Consider the following 15,263-nt stretch of genomic DNA (forward strand, 5'->3'; position numbering starts at 1 on the left):
GCCTGGGTTGGATCCGGGGGCCGCCGGGAAGGTGAGTATATAACTATTTTTTATTTTAATTCTTTTTTTTAACAGGGATATGGTGCCCACATTGCTATATACTATGTGGGCTGTGTTATATCCTACGTGGGTTGTGTTATGTACTGTGTGGGCTGTATTATATACTACGTCGCTGTGCTATATACTACGTGGGCTGTGCTCTATACTACGTGGCTGTGTTATATAAATCTTGGGCTGTGTTATATACTGCATGGGCGGTTCTATAAACTACGTGGGCTGTGCTATAAACTACGTGGGCTGTGTTATATACTGTGTGGGCTGTGCTATATACTGCATGGGCTGTGCTATATACTATGTGGGCTGTGCTATATACTACGTGGGCTGTACTATATACTACATCGGCTGTGTTATGTACTGCATGGGCTGTGCTATATACTATGTGTCTGCAATATACTACGTGGCTGTGCTATATACTATGTGGCTGTGCTATATACTACGTGGCTGTGCAATATTCTATGGCTGTGCAATATACTACATGGCTGTGCAATATACTACGTGGCTGTGCAATATACTATGTGGGCTGTGCTATACAGTGGGGCAAAAAAGTATTTAGTCAGTCAGCAATAGTGCAAGTTCCACCACTTAAAAAGATGAGAGGCGTCTGTAATTTACACCATAGGTAGACCTCAACTATGGGAGACAAACTGAGAAAAAAAAATCCAGAAAATCACATTGTCTGTTTTTTTTATCATTTTATTTGCATATTATGGTGGAAAATAAGTATTTGGTCAGAAACAAACAATCAAGATTTCTGGCTCTCACAGACCTGTAACTTCTTCTTTAAGAGTCTCCTCTTTCCTCCACTCATTACCTGTAGTAATGGCACCTGTTTAAACTTGTTATCAGTATAAAAAGACACCTGTGCACACCCTCAAACAGTCTGACTCCAAACTCCACTATGGTGAAGACCAAAGAGCTGTCAAAGGACACCAGAAACAAAATTGTAGCCCTGCACCAGGCTGGGAAGACTGAATCTGCAATAGCCAACCAGCTTGGAGTGAAGAAATCAACAGTGGGAGCAATAATTAGAAAATGGAAGACATTCAAGACCACTGATAATCTCCCTCGATCTGGAGCTCCACGCAAAATCCCACCCCGTGGGGTCAGAATGATCACAAGAACGGTGAGCAAAAATCCCAGAACCACGCGGGGGGACCTAGTGAATGAACTGCAGAGAGCTGGGACCAATGTAACAAGGCCTACCATAAGTAACACACTACGCCACCATGGACTCAGATCCTGCAGTGCCAGACGTGTCCCACTGCTTAAGCCAGTACATGTCCGGGCCTGTCTGAAGTTTGCTAGAGAGCATTTGGATGATCCAGAGGAGTTTTGGGAGAATGTCCTATGGTCTGATGAAACCAAACTGGAACTGTTTGGTAGAAACACAACTTGTCGTGTTTGGAGGAAAAAGAATACTGAGTTGCATCCATCAAACACCATACCTACTGTAAAGCATGGTGGTGGAAACATCATGCTTTGGGGCTGTTTCTCTGCAAAGGGGCCAGGACGACTGATCCGGGTATATGAAAGAATGAATGAGGCCATGTATCGTGAGATTTTGAGTGCAAACCTCCTTCCATCAGCAAGGGCATTGAAGATGAAACGTGGCTGGGTCTTTCAACATGACAATGATCCAAAGCACACCGCCAGGGCAACGATGGAGTGGCTTCGTAAGAAGCATTTCAAGGTCCTGGAGTGGCCTAGCCAGTCTCCAGATCTCAACCCTATAGAAAACCTTTGGAGGGAGTTGAAAGTCCGTGTTGCCAAGCGAAAAGCCAAAAACATCACTGCTCTAGAGGAGATCTGCATGGAGGAATGGGCCAACATACCAACAACAGTGTGTGGCAACCTTGTGAAGACTTACAGAAAACGTTTGACCTCTGTCATTGCCAACAAAGGATATATTACAAAGTATTGAGATGAAATTTTGTTTCTGACCAAATACTTATTTTCCACCATAATATGCAAATAAAATGATAAAAAAACAGACAATGTGATTTTCTGGATTTTTTTTTTCCGTTTGTCTCCCATAGTTGAGGTCTACCTATGATGTAAATTACAGACGCCTCTCATCTTTTTAAGTGGTGGAACTTGCACTATTGCTGACTAACTAATTACTTTTTTGCCCCACTGTATATTATGTGGCTGTGCTATATATTACGTAGCTGTGCTATATATTACGTGGCTGTGCAATATACTACGTGGCTGTGCTATAAACTACGTGGCAATGCAATATACTATGTGGGCTGTGCTATATACTACGTGGCTGTTTTATATATTATGTGGGCTGTGCTATATACTACGTGACTGCTATATACTACGTGGATGTGTTATATACTACGTAGCTGTGCTTTATACTGCGTGGCTGTGCCATATACTTTGTGGCTGTGCAATATACTACGTGGCTTTTCTATATACTACGTGGATGTGTTATATACTGCGTGGGCTGTGCTATATACTACGTGGGCTATGCTATATACTACGTGGGCTGTGCTATATACTACGTGGGCTGTGTTATGTACTGCATGGGCTGTGCTATATACTACGTGTCTGCAATATACTACGTGGCTGTGCAATGTACTATGTGGCTGTGCTATATACTACGTGGCTGTGTTATATATTACGTGAGCTGTGCTATATACTACGTGAGTGTGCTATATACTACATGGATGTTTTATATACTACGTAGCTGTGCTATATACTATGTGGCTGTGCCATGTACTACGTGGCTGTGCAATATACTACGTGGCTTTACTATATAGTACATGGCTGTTCAATATAGTACGTGGCTGTGCAGTATACTACGTCGCTGTGCAATATACTACGTGGCTGTGCTATATACTACGTGGCTGTGTTATATGCTACGTGGTCTGTAAGACTCTTTCGCCCGGGGCCCTCAAAAACCTGGAGCCGGCCCTGGCTTCACTGATTAGTCACGGTCGGCTGCGAGCAATCAGCGACAGACGCAGTCTGGCCGCAAATTGGCGCTGGAGTTGAACCATGCTTCGCTAATTGGTCACGCCCGGCCTGCCGAATCCTGTGTATTCATTGCATTATTCTGAACTCTTCATAAATAAACTACATACATATTCTAGAATACCCAATGCGTTAGAATCGGGCCATCATCTAGTACTATATAAGGGGAATTACGTGTGTGGAGCCGTCATACTATATGAGGGGGATTACATGTGTGGGGCCATCATATACAAAACAAAGTAGAAAGCAAGTACTATTTGCTAATATTCTGCCTACTTCCTAAAGAGAAGTGCAGGGAAAAGAACAGTGCAGAAGGTGTAGGGAAAAGAATAGAAACAGTAAAGGGAATTCCTACCTGGAATTTCATTGACTGGTTTTAAGCAACAAAAAAATGGCTGAAGATCCAAATGAGACTATCACCAGCAGGAAATTCCAGCAGGGGGAAAGAGGATAAAGCTGCACCTGAAAGGACAGACTAATGAAAATACCTGTGTTATGCTAAACAGACTGCAGCCAGAATAAAAGAGCCTAAATACCATCTGTGGCACAGCGGATAGAGAAGCTGACAACAAAATACAGGCTCAGGGGTTCAAACACAGGAGTGTGGAGACACAAGAGGTCAGTGGGTGCTCTCGTTCACAGGCCCGAAACCACATAAACCAGGGCTCATGCCACTGAAGGCCTGCTCTCCTTTCCTATGGTCATCATACTAAGCAGACAATACAGAGTGAAAGTAAAACAGTGTGGCAATACTTTATTGCACCACCAACAGACGATAACATATAGAACAGTCCCAGTAAAATATCCAAGATTAGTCTCACCCTTCCTCTGCCTCACCAGGATTAGGGCAGCTGCAACGTTGGGACTTTCATGGCCGACTACCCCCACCTTTGGCACCCCGCTTTAGGTAGGCACCCACAGAGAGAAGGTAACAACAAGCTTAGGAAGCTGACAGTTCGTTGAGGTATGTGACCAGGTGACACGATGGTCCCAACCTGGCTTTTCTGAATGTATCCATCGAGCCAGGTGACCAAATGTTCCCAACCTGTTTTCCCCAAACAAATCCATGGTGCCAGGTGACCAAATGGTCCCAACCTGGCTTCTTCAAACATCTCCATGGAGCCAGGTGACTTGTATGGTCCCAACCTGGCTTCTACTAACATATCCATGGGGTCTGGTGACCAGACGGTTCCAACCTGGTTTCCCCAAATGTCTCCGTGGGGCCAGGTAACCGAATGGTTAAAATTTTTTTTTACAAACGTATCCATTGTACTAGGTGACCGGATGGTCCCAAACTGGCTTCTCCGATTGTCTCCATGGAGCCAGGTGACTGGATGTTCCTAATCCTGGCTTCCGCAAATGTATGCATGGAGCCAGGTGAAAGTGTGGTCCCAATCTGGCTTCTCTGAACATCTGCATGGAGCCATGTGACTGGATGTTCCCAACCTGTCTTTTCCGAATGTCTCCATGGTGCCAGGTGACCAGTTGGTGCCAATACTGGCTTCCACAAATGTTTCCATGGAGCCATGTGACTGGATGTTCCCAACCTGGCATCTCCGAACGTCTCGATGGAGCAAAGTGACCAGATGGTCCCAATTCTGGCTTCTGCAAATGTGTTCATGGAGCCTTGTGATCATATGGTCCCAACCTGGCTTCTCCGAACGTCTCCATGAATCCAGGTGATCAGATGGTCCCAATCCTGACTTCTGCAAACCTATCCATGGAGCCAGGTGACAGGATGGTCCCAATCTGGCTTCTCCGACGTCACCGGGGGGGGGTCCCAACCTGGTTTACCCAAACGCCTCCATGGAGCAAAGTGACCGGAGGGTTACAATCCTGTATTCTCCGAATGTCTCCATGGAGCAAGGTGACCGGATTGTCACAACCTGTCTTCTCCAATTATATGCATGGGTTCAGTGATAGTCAGTGGAGCATATCTGTGTTTTTCTAGCTGAGGCTATGGTCCCCTAAGCTGGCATCCTGTAGAATGACAAACCTGTGTCCCTCTTGATGGAGCTATGTTGTCCTGGTAGAGTGTTCCCTTTATTGAGTTATGATGCCCTGTTCTGTCAAGTCACTTTTGATACAGAGGCATACCCTTACCTACTTAAAGGGAACCTGTCACCTGAATTTGGCGGGACAGGTTTGCGGTCATGGGTGGGGTTTTTGGGTGTTTGATTCACCCTTTCCTTACTCGCTGGCTGCATGCTGGCCGCAATATTGGATTGAAGTGCATGCTGTGTCCTCCGTAGTACACGCCTGCGCAAGGTGAATCAAACACCCGAAACCCCGCCCATATGACCGCAAACCTGTCCCGCCAAATTCAGGTGACAGGTTCCCTTTAAATAGTATATACCTACTTCAAACAACAATCCACAGGTCAAAGGGGAAGGTGTAATGAGATTAACTCACATTGTTTGAGTATTTAAACAATCTGTATAGTTCTCCCTTCTCTGTTTTGCAGGTCAACAAACTAGCTGGCCTGGTGCAATGTGTAGTCAACATATTAACTAGCAACTATTGTTCAACTAACTTTTGTTCCTGTCCCTCACAGATAACAGGACAATAAGATGCAGCAAACAGCAACTGAAAAGTCAACATCCAAGCTCATGTGAACAATAACAAAAAAGCAAAACACCTATATACAAAAGAAATACCATAAATGTGGTGTTCATAAAAAGCAAAGAATACCAAAATATAATGTATCTCCTAACGAAAGTATTCAAAGACAGACCAAATAAAATAAAACACATAAATTGAAAACTCAACATAAAGATAATAGCCTATGTCTTCTGGCCTACTGAAGATAGACGTCTGGACAATTAGGATTAAATGCTGTTATGTCACAAGGAGCATGACAGTTTATGATTGTGTAAGATGTAAGGATAGAGCTAATCTCATGGTCTCACCTCTTGCAAGATTAGGTAGTGCTGGGAGATTAGAGCACAGATGACTCACAACTTTCAGATCAGGTCCCTGTTGAGGAATAAGCAGCACATCTGAGTTTAGCTGTGTTGCATTACAAACCCTTCTATTAGCTCTCGTCCTTTCATTGCACTGTCAGCTCTGTTTTATTACCATTTCTACTCTGCCTCTAGACTCATACAGGATATAACCAGCATGTTCTTTTGGGGTGTGTGGAATTTACTAGTCTTGAGTGTCCAATATAACAAAAGACCATCTTCTTAAATTTGCATGATTTTGGTCTGCTCATTGCACCATAGACAGGGATGTAAAAGGCAATATTTTTAATGTAGCTCTTTTCTCCAATATGAAATTTGTATTGATACCAGTATTTTTATATTCACATATTATGTGAGATCTGCTCCTTCTGTCCCACATTCTATACACTCCAATATTAGTAAACCTAACACCAGTCTAAACAGTTGTATAGCTGCCATCCTATACTGAACCATCCAAATTGCTAGAAAAACTTGGCCTCGTCCATCATACATCTGACACGGCCAATATGAATCCCTTTTTGATATGAGAAGGCAGACTTCTGGACACAGCTGGGCACAGGACAAATAAAGTCTCACATTCCCACAGTCTAATATGCTTTACTTCTGATCATTTCAAATAGTAATAAAAAATGCACACAAATATTCTAAATAGAGAACATTCAACACTGATTCTCAGAGTCTGATGAAGATTTCTATAAGTTGTGATTAGTGTTGAGCGATACCTTCCGATATCGGAAAGTATCGGTATCGGAAAGTATCGGCCGATACCGTCAAAGTATCGGATCTAATCCGATACCGATACCTGATCCCAATGCAAGTCAATGGGACGAAAATATCGGAATTAAAATAAACCCTTTCTTTCCTTGTAGGTTAATTCTACATGAAGGAAAACAACTAAGAATAATGTAGGATGTATTGGGGGAGGTGGCGGAGACATTAAAGGCACAGAGGTTTAGCCCAATCAAATAGAATAGCAGGATTTTGGGTTTTTTTTATGACGTTCGGCGTTAGAAAGATTTTGACTGTTATTTTTTTTTATTATTATTTTGTCAGATATTGATGTTTCACTACTTCCACGCCCTTCACCTTCTTTTTTACTTCTCCCACACTTTCTTCTTCATTATCCTCATCATCAGCTTCTTTGACATCAACTTCTTCACCTTATTCATGTTCTTCTTCATCTTCTACCTATAATTTTTTTTTTTACATTGTTCATATTCTTTTTATTTAACTATTATCTTCTTCATATTCAACTTCTTCATCATATTCTTATTTGTGACAGGCATTCCCGTAGTTGTTATCTATAAAAGTTTGAAGATTACACCTTCCGTTCTGCCTGTCACAAAAGAGTTACATTTGTCCGCGTTCAGTTTGGCCTGCAGCATCAGGCTTTATCCAGGGGCACCACGAGGAGGAACGGACTCACCCCCATACACTGCTTAGTCTTCTTCTGCTTATAATTTAGATAATATCTTTTGCTCTGATATTTAGTGTTATGCTTAATGTTCTTCTGCTCTTTGTTCTGCAGCCTCTTGTTCTTCTGCTTCTCGGTCTCCCATGTCGTCGTCGTCTCCGGGGTTGTCGTCATCGCGGTGGTCTTCAGGGTCATCGTCTCCAGGGTCGTCGTCATCTCAGTGGTTGTCGTCTCTGGTGTCATCGTCATCTTAGGGGTGGTCTTCCGGGTCGTCGTCTTTAGGGTCTTGAACTTGGAAATGTAGCAGAAGGTACAAGAAGGCTGAGAAAATGCTGAGAAACAGCTGATGGAACTGGAACTCGGATGGCTACCCGAAGGTCCAAGAGCCAATGGAACTACCGAGGACCAGCTGACGTTACTGGAACCCGGTTACTAAGCAGGAGGTACCCGTGCCTGAAAGCACTACCAAGGACCACCTGACGTTGGTGGAACTCGGATACCCAGAGGGAGGCACCTAAGCCAAAGGCTCTGCCCGGAACCAGCTGACGGTGCTGGAACCAGGATGGGGACCTATTCAAGCTTATCTTCCTAGAGCCCCAACTAGCGGTGTTGGAGCAAAGGGTCAGCAGGGGGAGCAGTGTAGGCCGAAGCCTGCATTGGAGGCATTTGTAGGTCTGTTGTGTCTGCGTGGCGTTTGCAGGACACGTTGCCGGCTACACAGCTAGGGAACAGCTGGCGGTGCTGAACCCCACTGACACATTGGCGGGTGTTTTTCTCTGTGCAGCCAGCACTTCGGGGCACCAACTGGTGGTGTTGGAGCCCAGGCTCTGCAGGGGGAGCAGAGTGTAGGCCGAAGCCTAATTGAACCAATTTTAAAGGTAACCTTTAACCCCCCCTCAGGTGTTACAAACTAGAAGAGCCACGCCTTATGCAGCAGTAGTGCTGCACAAGTCAAAGGTTGCTCTTTTAATTTTGTTCCTTGCACAAGCTGAATGAAACACGTACAACATTTTGGCCCTTATACAGTCAATCTGTCTTGGAGGCGGGAGTTCCCTTCGTAATGAGACGCAGCACAGCTGGCAAAAATACCACCTTGGTGCGGCCTCCTGAGCATAGCATTTTGATGTACAGGAGTCTGCGTTGTTGCGTTATCCCTTGGCCATGCGCTGCCCGTCTTCTGACATCATTTCATGTCGGCTGGTGCGGTTCGCGATGCCCATGAATCCCAGCCCCGCAGTGTCTTTACAGTGTTTCACACTGCGGGGCTGGGATTCATGGCCTGGCGCAGTACATATGTTTGCCTCTCGCTCGTGTCCTTACACCTGCTACAGACTGTGCGGCGTCAGCTGATCCCTTATCGCATGCCACGGCCATGAAGCCGCACAGTCTGAAGAAGGCGGAAGGAGCTGAGTGACAGCCTGGCGAAGATATGCACTGCTCATGCCCGTCAATCACACCCTCGCAGTCAAAATAAATAAGACACCGAGGGGCGTTGTGTCGGGCAGGGCGGCCGCAGAGGCGCAGCCAGCCAAACAATGATGTCAGAAGAAGGGCTGCGCTACCAAGGGGGTCGTTGCGTGTCATTACAAAGGAAAGTCACACCCCAGGGACGTTTTAATGGTCTCAGGGGACACATTGTAGACGTGTTCTGTTCCACGTGTGCAAGGAGAATAAGTTTATGAGCCACCTTGCACACATGCAGCATTACTGCTGTACAATGTGGCTGTAAAACATACAAACACCTGGGGGTGGGGTGACAGGATCCCTTCAATTTCAGTTCTTGTGTCTGCGTGGCTTTTGCAGGACACGATGCCGGCTACACAGCAGGGGAACAGCTGGCGGTGCTGAACCCCACTGACACATTGGCTGGTGTTTTTCTCTGTGCAGCTAGCAGTACCGGGCACCAACTGGCGGTGTTAGAGCCCAGGGTCAGCAGGAGGAGAGGGAGCAGAGTGTAGGCCGAAGCCTGCACTGGCGGCAGCTTTGTGTCTGCATGGCTGTTGCAGGACACGTTGCCGGCTACACAGCAGGGGAACAGCTGGCGGTGCTGAACCCCACTGACACATTGGCGAGGTGTTTTTCTCTGTGCAGCCAGCACTTCGGGGCACCAACTGGCGGTGTTAGAGCCCAGGCTCTGCAGGGGGAGCAGAGTGTAGGCCGAAGCCTAATTGAACCAATTTTAAAGGTAACCTTTAACCCCCCCTCAGGTGTTACAAACTAGAAGAGCCACGCCTTATGCAGCAGTAGTGCTGCACAAGTCAAAGGTTGCTCTTTTAATTTTGTTCCTTGCACAAGCTGAATGAAACACGTACAACATTTTGGCCCTTATACAGTCAATCTGTCTTGGAGGCGGGAGTTCCCTTCGTAATGAGACGCAGCACAGCTGGCAAAAATACCACCTTGGTGCTTGGTGCGGCCTCCTGAGCATCGCATTTTGATGTACAGGAGTCTGTGTTGTTGCGTTATCCCTTGGCCATGCGCTGCCCGTCTTCTGACATCATTTCATGTTGGCTGGTGCGGTTCGCGATGCCCATGAATCCCAGCCCCGCAGTGTCTTTACAGTGTTTCACACTGCGGGGCTGGGATTCATGGCCTGGCGCAGTACATATGTTCGCCTCTCGCTCGTGTCCTTACACCTGCTACAGACTGTGCGGCGTCAGCTGATCCCTTATCGCATGCCACGGCCATGAAGCCGCACAGTCTGAAGAAGGCGGAAGGAGCTGAGTGACAGCCTGGCGAAGATATGCACTGCTCATGCCCGTCAATCACACCCTCGCAGTCAAAATAAATAAGACACCGAGGGGCGTTGTGTCTGGCAGGGCGGCCGCAGAGGTGCAGCCAGCCAAACAATGATGTCAGAAGAAGGGCTGCGCTACCAAGGGGGTCGTTGTCATTACAAAGGAAAGTCACACCTCAGGGACGTTTTAATGGTCTCAGGGGACACATTGTAGACGTGTTCTGTTCCACGTGTGCAAGGAGAATAAGTTTATGAGCCACCTTGCACACATGCAGCATTACTGCTGTACAAGGTGGCTGTAAAACATACAAACACCTGGGGGTGGGGTGACAGGATCCCTTCAATTTCAGTTCTTGTGTCTGCGTGGCTGTTGCAGGACACGATGCCGGCTACACAGCAGGGGAACAGCTGGCGGTGCTGAACCCCACTGACACATTGGCGAGGTGTTTTGCTCTGTGCAGCCAGCACTTCGGGGCACCAACTGGCGTTGTTAGAGCCCAGGGGTCAGCAGGAGGAGAGGGAGCAGAGTGTAGGCCGAAGCCTGCACTGGCGGCAGCTTTGTGTCTGCGTGGCTGTTGCAGGACACGTTGCCGGCTACACAGCAGGGGAACAGCTGGCGGTGCTGAACCCCACTGACAGAGTGGCGGGTGTTTTGCTCTGTGCAGCCAGCACTTCGGGGCACCAACTGGCGGTGTTAGAGCCCAGGCTCTGCAGGGGGAGCAGAGTGTAGGCCGAAGCCTGCACTGGAGCAAGTTGAAAGGGAACCTTTAACCCCCCCCCCCAGGCGTTTGTAGCTGAAAGAGCCATCTTGTACAGCACTAATGCAGAAAAAGGTAAACTTATCTCTTTTAATTATGGTCCTTGCAAACGCTGAACTTGACACTTCTGAAATGTGTCCCCTCACACCGTTAAACCGTCCGGTTGGAGGGACTTTCCTTTGTCATGTGACGCAGCACAGCCGTCATTCTTACCCCCTTGGCGATGTGCGCCGCCTCCTCAGCGTTGTTTGAATCTGTCCCGGAGCCTGCGCTGTTAGGTTAGCCCTTGGCCATTCACACATTTTGCGCTGCCCGTCTTCTGACATCATTTGGTGTCAGGTTGGCTGCGCCTGTGCGGCCGCGCTGGCCAAGATCCCACCTCGCAGTGTCGTCCAATGTATTCCCACTGCGGGCCTGGGATCCATGGGCATGCGCAGTGCATATCTTCGCCTCTCACTCCCCTCCTTCCAGTTTCTTCAGACTGTGCGGCGTCACGGCCGTGGCATGCTATTAGGGATCAGCTGACGGAGCACAGTCTGAAGAAGGCGGAGGGAGATGAGTGAGAGGCGGATGTTAAGATATACACTGCGCATGTCCATGGATCACAGGCCCGCAGTGGGATTAAATCAGAAGACACTACTAGGCGGGATCTCGTCCAGCGCGGCCGCACAGGCGCAGCCAGCCTGACACCAAATTATGTCAGAAGACGGGCAGCGCAAAATGTGTGCATGGCCAAGGGCTAACATAACAGCGCAGGCTCCGGGACAGATTCAAACAACGCTGAGGAGGCGGCGCACATCGCCAAGGGGGTAAGAATGACGGCTGTGCTGCGTCACATGACAAAGGAAAGTCTCTCCTACCGGACGGTTTAACGGTGTGAGGGGACACATTTCAGAAGTGTTCGGTTCAGCGTATGCAAAGAGCACCACGAGAAGAGGCACTTTTCCCTTTTGCATCATTACTGCTGCACAAGGTGGCTCTTTCAGTAACAAACGCCTGGGGGGGGCAGGTTCCCTTAAATTTAAGTTGTTGTGCCTGCGTGGCGGTCGCATGACACGTTGCCGTATACACAGCAGGGGAGCAGCAGGCATTACTGAACCCCACTAACACATTGGCGAGGTGTTTGGCTCTGTGCGGACAGCACTTCCGGACAACAACTAGCGGTGTTGGAGCCCAGGGACAGAAGGAGGAGGAGGAGGTGGAGGAGAGAGGAGGGATTGCCACACACACAGCAGGGGAACAGCTGACGTTACTGAACCCCAATAACAGAGGAGCGACTGTTGACTGTGCGGACAGCACTTCCGGACAACAACTAGCGGTGTTGGAGCCCAGGGACAGAAGGAGGTGGAGGAGGTGGAGGAGAGAGGAGGGATTGCCACACACACAGCAGGGGAACAGCTGACATTACTGAACCCCAATAACAGAGGAGCGACTGTTGACTGTGCGGACAGCACTTCCGGACAACAACTAGCGGTGTTGGAGCCCAGGGACAGAAGGAGGAGGAGGAGGTGGAGGAGAGAGGAGGGATTGCCACACACACAGCTGGGGAACAGCTGACGTTACTGAACCCCAATAACAGAGGAGCGACTGTTGACTGTGCGGACAGCACTTCCGGACAACAACTAGCGGTGTTGGAGCCCAGGGACAGAAGGAGGAGGAGGAGGTGGAGGAGAATAATAGAGAAAATAGCTACCTTTTCCTTGTGCAGCATTACTGCTGCACAAGGTGGCTCTTTCAGTAACAAACGCCTTGGGGGGGGCAGGTTCCCTTACATTTCAGTTGTTGTGTCAGCGTGGCGGTCGCAGGACACATTGCCGGCTACACAGCTGGGGATCAGCTGACGTTACTGACACCCAATAACACTGGGTCGTATGTTTTGACTGTGCAGACGGCACTTCTGAGCCTCAACTGGCGGTGTTGGAGCCCAGGAATTTCAGTTCAGGTGGTAGAAAGATGAACACAACAGGAGACCTGGACACTGTAGACAGTCACCTAATTATTTAATCAGGAAGAGGAGTGGCAAATTCCTGCCAGATCCAGGCCTTGTTCATTTTCAGGAAAGTAAGCCGGTCAACGTTATCGGAGGACAATCGCATGCGACGGTCAGTTAGTACACCACCTGCAGCACTAAAGACGCGTTCCGATAATACACTAGCTGCAGGGCAAGCCAGCACCTCCAATGCATACTGGCTTAGCTCTGGCCATGTATCCAGCTTTGAGACCCAAAACTTGAAAGGGGAAGAGCCGTCTGGGAGTACAGCAAGAGGGCAAGACATGTAGTCTGTCACCATCTGACGGAACCGTTGCCTCCTGCTGACTGGAGCCGTCTGTGATGGTGTAGACTTTTGTGGCGGGCACACAAAAGTGTGCCACAGTTGGGCCATACTGGTCTTGCCTTGGGCAGAGGCACTGCTTCTGCTCCCTCGTTGTGCAGAGCCTCCTCCACTGCCTGGACGCACTGAGCTGCTTTGTAATGCACTAGCAGCACTTCTCTCAGTTGGACTGGAGAAGATGATGGAATTCACCAGTGTGTCTTGGTACTCCCGCATTTTTCACTCCCGGTTCAACGGTGTGATGAGGCTTTCTACGTTGTCCCGGTAGCGAGGATCGAGGAGGGTGAACACCCAATAATCAGACATGTTGTGAATGTGGGCGATGCGGCGGTCGTTTCTCAGGCACTGCAGCATGTAATCCACCATGTGCTGCAGACTGCCAACTGGCCAAGAAACGCTGTCCCCTGCTGGAGGCGTGATCTCTGCCCGCTCGTCATCACCCCACCCTCGCTGTACACACTGAGTACTGGACAATTGTGTAACTCCCTCCTCTGGACGGATGTCTTCCTCCTCTATTGACTCCTCCTCATCCTCCTCACAAAGTGTCCCCTGCCTACGCGTTTGTGAGGAACCACGTGGCGCTGACTGTCCAGAAGATGATGGAAATGGTGAATCCTCATCCTCCACCTCTTCCACAACATCATCCCTTAGCGCTTGCAGTGATTTTTCAAGCAGGCAGATAAGGGGGACAGTCATGCTGACTAGTGCATCATCTGCACTCGCCATCCGCGTGGAATAATCGAAGGGACGCAAAACCTGGCAGACGTCCTTCATAGTGGCCCACTCTGTGGTTGTGAAGTCTGAACGGCGCGGAGTGCGACTTCTTTGCGCCTGATGCAGCTGGTACTCCATTACAGCTTGCTGCTGCTCACACAACCGCTCCAACATATGTAACGTGGAATTCCACCTGGTAGGTAGGTCACATATGATGCAATGTTCCGGCAGGCGGTGTCGGCGCTGCAGAGCCGCAATGCGCGATTTTGCCGTGCTGGAACGCCGCAAGTGAGCACACTCTAGGCGGACCTTGTGCAGCAGTGCATCAAGATCCGTTAGTCCCTCAAAAAACTCTGCACAACCAAATTGAGCACATGTGCCAGACATGGGATGTGAGTGAGGTTGCCGAGGCCCAGAGCTGCCACCAGATTTCGGCCATTATCACACACTACCATGCCTGGCTGGAGATTCGCTGCCACAAACCACACATCGCTCTCCTGCTTGATGGCATTCCAGAGCTCCTGCGCTGTGTGGCTTCGATTCCCCAAAGAAATTAATTTCAAGACGGCCTGTTGACGTTTGGCCACGGCTGTGCTCATGTCGGTCATAACAGGTAAACGTTCATCACGGGTCCATGTGGAGGTGGACTGTGACGGCTCCTGCAGCGATGATTCTGAGGAACTGGTGTAAGAGGAGGAGTCAATGCGTACAGAATGGATTCCTGCAATCCTTGGAGTGGGCAGGACACGTCCTGCGCCACTCGCACGATCTGTACCCGGCTCAACAACATTAACCCAACTGGCAGTGAGGGAAAGGTATCGCCCCTGTCCATGTTGACTGGTCCACGCATCGGTGGTGAGGTGGACCTTGCTACTGACGGCGTTCAGTAGCGCGTGTTTTATGTGTCCCTCCACATGCTTGTGCAGGGCAGGGACAGCTTGCCTGCTGAAGTAAAAGCGGCTGGGCATATTGTACTGTGGGACTGCCAATGACATCAAGTCACGGAAGCTGTCAGTCTCCACCAGCCTGAATGACAGCATTTCCAGTGACAGAAGTTTGGCAATGCCTGCAGTCAGTGCCTGTGCTCGTGGGTGGTTTGACGAGAAAGGACGCCTTTTCTCCCATGCCTGTACTACCGATGGCTGTAGACTGGGCTGGGTGTGTGTGGATGACTGGGAACGTGGTGCTGCGGGTGGAATTACAGTGGGTCTCTGGACAATAGGGCCAGAGGTTCTTCCACGGCGATCCTGGGAGGAAGCCGAACCAGCTGCGTGTGAGCTGGAGGAAGAGGCAACACGAGCTGAA

At 48.9% G+C, this 15,263-nt stretch overlaps 1 protein-coding gene across 2 annotated transcripts in view; it reads left to right on the forward strand.

Moving 5' to 3' along the window:
* Positions 1 to 15,263, forward strand: part of MGMT (O-6-methylguanine-DNA methyltransferase) — a 484,940-nt gene that overhangs the window by 254,600 nt on the left and 215,077 nt on the right. The gene's annotated exons all lie outside the window — the stretch shown is intronic.

Source organism: Ranitomeya variabilis, chromosome 4 (genome assembly GCF_051348905.1).
Source record: "Ranitomeya variabilis isolate aRanVar5 chromosome 4, aRanVar5.hap1, whole genome shotgun sequence".
Taxonomy (NCBI): domain Eukaryota; kingdom Metazoa; phylum Chordata; class Amphibia; order Anura; family Dendrobatidae; genus Ranitomeya; species Ranitomeya variabilis.